The sequence below is a fragment of the Marmota marmota genome, unplaced genomic scaffold (genome assembly GCF_001458135.2).
Source record: "Marmota marmota marmota unplaced genomic scaffold, marMar, whole genome shotgun sequence".
Taxonomy (NCBI): Eukaryota; Metazoa; Chordata; class Mammalia; order Rodentia; family Sciuridae; genus Marmota; species Marmota marmota.
This window is the reverse complement of record NW_026005599.1, coordinates 209888-216299: the sequence shown is the minus strand read 5'-3', so window position 1 is coordinate 216299 and position 6412 is coordinate 209888.

Sequence of the window (6412 nt, the reverse complement as noted above, 5' to 3'; positions counted from 1 at the left end):
AGAAAAAGGAAAAATATATATATAAAACTAAAAATCTTCATAAAATGGTTAGCGGTAGTAATTGAAGAGATACTAACTAGAAAATTGGGAAGTAGAAAAATTTGAATGTCCTCTAAGGATTAATATAATTAATACAACATTTTGTGAATAATGTTATTCTTCACTATCAGAAAAATAATTTCTCTACAGCACTTGCCTAATTTTGTTTATTAGAAACCATGTGGCCATAGCTCTGTGAGATTTTCCATAAAAGTTTTGACATATTGAGAAAAAAATTGGTTACCATTGGAACTGTCAATATCAGGACAAAATCTTGGACTATAACCTGGCTTCTCAGGTAAAATATAAATCAGAATTAACACAAAACTGTCTTTGACTTTCTAAATTGATGATATACAATTTGAAAGTTAAAAAGTGAATACATATGTTATTTAGAATAAATTTGTATACAAGATTCATTTAAAAAAGAGAGAAAGAAATCAAAAGAACTTGGAAGAAAATGTAGTAAACTTCCCAAGGAACAACAGAGCACTAGAGTAGAAAGGCCAAGGAGTATGGGGGGGATGTGACATTGCACAATGAATAAAATGGAATTTAGAGGACAAGCAAAAATGTACTGCTGGTTTTACAGTCTATCTTATTTATCTGAAGTGTGTTTTGATTCATTTCATTGTAAATTGTATTTTGTACATATACATTATATGTGTATTCTGTATCTCTTTAGGAAAGTTATTGGGTAGATTTCTAAGAGGAAGAAAACATTTGATACCCCCTTAAAATACTTCAGTTTACATCATTCTTAAAGCTAATTCAATCTGAGTAATCATATTCATCAGATAACTGTTGGATATTTGATAATAGTGGGCATAAATAAAACTATGAGGAAAAAAGAAAAAAAAATGTGATGCAGAAATATAAGATACTTTTGAATTGTTAGGGTAAAATTTTCAACTTTTATATTTTGAATTGATTCTATTATTCTTTAAATTGTCAGATGATCTGAGTACTAACATGAGAATGATTCATTACTGAGAGCACTGTCCAATGGTACATAGCTAGCCTAGCCTGTGCAAGGGCCTGGGTTCCATTCACAATAGAAAGGAGGAGGAGGAGACACAAGGGGGGAGGGGGATAGAGAGGAGGACAAGGACAGAGAATAAGTAGGGAAAGGAGGAGAGGAAGAACTCAATTATTATTAGTTCAGATTTTATGTAATTGATACTGATGACAGAAATTTAAAGTCTAGCATCTTTTTTCTGCACATTTAAAATTGCTGTCTGAATTTTTGACTCAGAACTAAATGAAATAAATACATAATAATTATTTGGGTTCTAATTGTTTCTAAAACATATTCTTTTTATTTTCTTTATGCACAAGCAGTAGCTGTGGAAATTTCAGAGCAGTTAAGAAAGACAAATTTTGCTTCAATAAGAAGTCAGATGGAACTCAGAATTAGCAATCTGGAATCCAAACTGAAAATTCTAAGAAATACAACTGAAAGAGTATAGGCACTTTCACATAGAACAATCCAAATTCCAAAAGTATGTCAAAACCTAGACTGAAAGAGAGCAAATTAGTCTCCTTAATTTGTCTCTATTGCATAACTTTGAGACAGGTTTATGAGATCAGTAGCATGCAAAAGCTAACTAGACCATATAATTTGTGGAAGTAATATTAAGAAATGAATGTTCTTTTGAAATATTAATCTAGGAAGTTTATCTTTCACCCACCTTTTCATTTTACATCTGGAAGCAAACTATCAAGCTTTCTTCCCCTAGTGTTATCCTATAGGTAATTTGGTCTATTAAACTTTTAGTTAAGTATTTTTGAAGTTTTGTAATTCAGATAGTTATATTGTGACAAAACTGCTTCTACTTGGAAACATGAAAAAGTTTCACAATTTTTGAAAGATTATAACTTAAACCTTTAGTGTCCAGGGTTGCTATAACTACACTCTGAACAAATTCTGATTCCTGGTAGATTAACTGCTACTTTTTTTAATCTTTGATATTATCCTTATATGTACCTAGAGACAAAATGTTCTATATAGTTTTTCCTCTATACATTGTAATACTTGTGATGAAGGGAAACATAATCACAGGGATGAAGGGATGTATAACATGCAAATTGGTTAAAAATATTCTCATGGTCAGTGTTGGGGCCAGTAAATAACAGAATAAATGGGCAGGAGTCTCTTGAAACCCTGGTAACAAATTCATGAGCCAACTTTCTTGGCAGCAGCTTTAATCTGTCTTGATCACCAACCCAGCTATCTTGTTCTGCACCAGTGGTTGTTGTTCTGAATTGTCTCAGTGTCAAATGCTTAATTTACCTAGGTAATAAATAGAATATGCATATATGGTAGTAAATGTTTGAAAAAAATCTTCAAGGAATATTCTTTAAATCCTTGAACTGGTTCACTAAATATAAATCTTTCTAGCCTTAGTAAAATTTTCTAGCTGCATATATTTAAAGAATCCAAAATAATAAAATGGCTTTGGTAGTCAACTAAACTAATGTATACATCATCTGCTATATGTATCTTTAATATACCAATATTTCTAAAGGCTTCCTCAAGAATCTTCCAAGGAGAGTCTTTCAAGAAGGCAGCATTGTCACCTGCCAAGTCATACATCTCTAATTTCTGTCTCTCTCCCACCTACATCTTTTTAACTGCAAGTTCCAAGCCCTCTAGAAATGTGTACACTGCTTTAGAAAAATTATAAACCCATAATTCCGTGCAATAACTCTGTTCTGACTCTTTTAAGTGTTGTGCCCACTTACTGACAATTTCCACTTACTCTTTTAAAAAATATTTTATTTAATTGTGATGGACACAATACTTTTATTTTGTTTATTTATTTTATATGGTGCTGAGGATTGAACACAATGTCTCACATATGTAGGCAAGTACTCTAAAACTGAGCCATGACCCCTCCACTTACATTTATGGAAACTTTTTAAATTATTCTTTTATTTGATGAAAATTTTAAAAAGTGCTTTTAGGTATAAATAAAATTGAGGTTAATTTTTACATAAGCATGAAATATAAGGTGCTCTATTTCAGTGACCAGTACTTATACTTTATCTCCCCTGCTTCATTCCTGTGTTATCTTTCTTCTGCTCTACTGATCTTATACTTATTTGTAGATTTTTTTTTAATTTTTAAAAAAATATCCATTATGGATACACATGAACGTGAAATTCACTGTGGTATGTTCATATAAAGAAAAAAAAATGAGCATATTCATTCCACTATTCCACACTGAGTGCTGTCCCCAACTCCCTGGGTTGGGTTGGGTTAGTTTCAGGGTTGGGGTTAGGGTTGCACTGCGTAACAGGAGCCCTTCAGTACAAATAAAGTCAGTATAAAGGTGATTTCCTTTATACTAAGACTTTATTTGAACAAGTCAAATATTATTCCAACAATGATGAGCTATATTTTTAAGAACTGACAAAAAACAATATTCAACTATTTTGAACCCATTTGAAGATATTTCTATAATATTTGGGAATTTTTTTATTCAGGGGTAATATTGCAACAATGAAATATCTGCTTGAAAATGAACAAATTAAAGATAGCATCTTGCTTTCATTGTGTGTCATTGTTGTTAGAATACCCATTTCATTGCACCTTGGTTTAGAGCTTCCATTTTTTTTTTAAGGAGTGACTGAACCCAGGAGAACTTGAACACTTAGCCACATCCCCAGACCTAATTGTATTTTATTTAGAGACAAGGTCTCAGTGAGTTTCTTAGAACCTCACCATTGCTGAGGCTGGCTTTGAACTTGAGATCCTCCTGCCTCAGCCTCTTAAGCCACTGCAATTACAGGCATGTGCTATCATGCCATTCTTCCATGGTGTTTTGATGATCTTCTTAACACAGAGTAAATCCATGCATACCTGTGTTAAATGTGGCCTCAACCTGATTCTTTTATTTGGCATTTTGACCTAAAAAAATCACAGGAGAACAAATCTAAGCTTTATAAAACAACACTGAAGTTTAATAGTTGTGACAGAAATAAATAAATTTTAATACATAAATTACAATGTAATTTAATAGCTGATATAAACTTTTTTTTCAGTTTCTTAGCTTACATGAATATCTTTCTGAAAAAATGAGAATCAGGTTTGAAATGCTTCAGAGTCATGAAATTGGATGACCATGTACAGAAAGAGAATGAAATTTAGTTGTTATGCAAGATGCAAGTATAAGATGTTCTTATTGGTTCTTACCAGAAAAAAAATAGATAATATACCAATTACAAAACAATGGTAAGTTGTGTGTGAATGTAGACACAATGCAAAGGGAGATTTGTGGGGGGCAGGCAACTCTTTATCCATAGTATTTCTAGGAGACAGTGATGTTTCTTTTTTACTTATTCATAAGATATTTTATTTAAAACAATCTAATAGTTCACATTTCCTTGTGGAACGTTAATTTTCCATATCATTCTAGCCTTAATGAGAGAGTTTTAAAAACACTCTTCTATCAAAATACAAAGATATGTCTCCTTAATCACTGCAGAATGCCTTTAAAGTGAAGGGAGGAGAGGAGAAAAATACTATAGAGGAAGAGTGATCAAATTGTTTTATGTGCATTTGTGAATATTTCATAATTAATTCCACTATTATGTATAATTAAATGCACCAGTAAAAATTTTGTTTAAAATAATTTCCTTTAAAAATAGAGCAGAAAAGAGAAAGACAGGAATGGGAATTCTGTCAGTCAAAATCATTTGTTTTCACATCATTTGTTTTCACATCCAATGTAAAGGTATTGGATGTCACCTTATTGTTATCACTACAACATACTTACTGTGTTCATTGATATATTTTAGATCCTGCTTGGGGAATTAGTAAGAGAACAGCTATTATACAAAGAACACTCTACATGGTGATAGTTGGAAGTATTCTCACACGTTTCTCATCAAATGCAATCTATAATGAGCCAAATGCTTAAAAAAATTCAGGTCATAACTTCTGAGACGAAATCAATTATTGGGGCTGGGGATGTGGCTCAAGCAGTAACATGCTCACCTGGCATGTGCAGGGTGCTGGGTTTGATCCTCAGCACCACATAAAAATAAAATAAAGATGTTGTCTCCACCAAAAACTGAAAAATAAATATTGAAATATTCTCTCTCTCTCTCTCTCTCTCTCTCTCTCTCTCTCTCTCTCTCTCTCCTCCCTCTCTTAAAAAAGAAAGAAATCAATTATAATTAAATAGCTACATATTTTTCCAAAGTCTGAAAATCAACAAATCAAAGACCTTAAGTTTGAAACTGCTTTTTCTTTTTTCACTTCTGCCCCACTGTGAAACTGTCAGCCTATATGCTAACATTCTTTAGTGGGGGAAAAAATGGCATCATCCATTTTCTGTGGTTTATGGCTAAAAGCCCAGAGTGACCTAGTAACAATCATGCATTTAAAATACCCTGTCATGACTCTGTCATTAATTTACATTTTGCCCTTAAGAAATGTATGAAATTTCTAAGCCAAAAGTTAAAATATCCGAATCAACTGGATTTTTGTCAGGTTACTCAGCCTGTCTCATCTCAGTTGCTTTACTGTCACTTTGCTCTAGATTCTAGTGACACTGGACCACTGTAATTACACAAGTGTTCTTTGTCATCTCGGTGTCTGCATGCACCTCTTCCATCTGTCACAATTTCTCCTTTTACTTCAGGTGTTGACTCATGTATCACTCCCACTGAAGGAACTCAAACACTGACACAAATTTGGGACAGAAGTCCCTTCTAAGTGTTCCAGTAGTATTCTGTTTTATCCCTGTCATAATGCTAATGACTCTGTACAAACTGCCTGCTTGCCTACTTTTCAAGCTATGGTATATGACTGTTAAGGGGTGTCTATTATCATCCCCATGTTGTCATCCCAGTGTTTGCCAGAATACCCTAGCATATGGTTGTCAAATTTATGCATAAAGTGTGAAAATCCCAAAGCCCTAATACTCAGTCATAATGATATTTGTGTATGAAAAATTGGTTGTATTGCATTTCATAGTAATTTTGTATTGAGGACATAATCTATTTTTCATTCTTATAAACAATAAAATGTTCTCAACTTCTTCACTGATTCATGCTTTTAAAATCATTGAGACAAAAATATAATTATTTTTCTTTACACTTGCTGCAGAATTAGAATCCTGACCATGGAAGCTTCTGACTTAAGAATACCAATAAGCCAAGACAAGTTCTAATTTTGGAAACATAAGAATATACAGAGATTTTAAGAAAAAAATATATGAAAGCTAATGTTTTTTTCAGACCATTGATATAATATTTAAATTGTTTATGAAATGGTTGATGTAAAACTTTATTGAAATGGATATGTGTCTAATATATATGATGAAATTCTCAAAATATGAAAATTATTTACATCTGTAAGAAA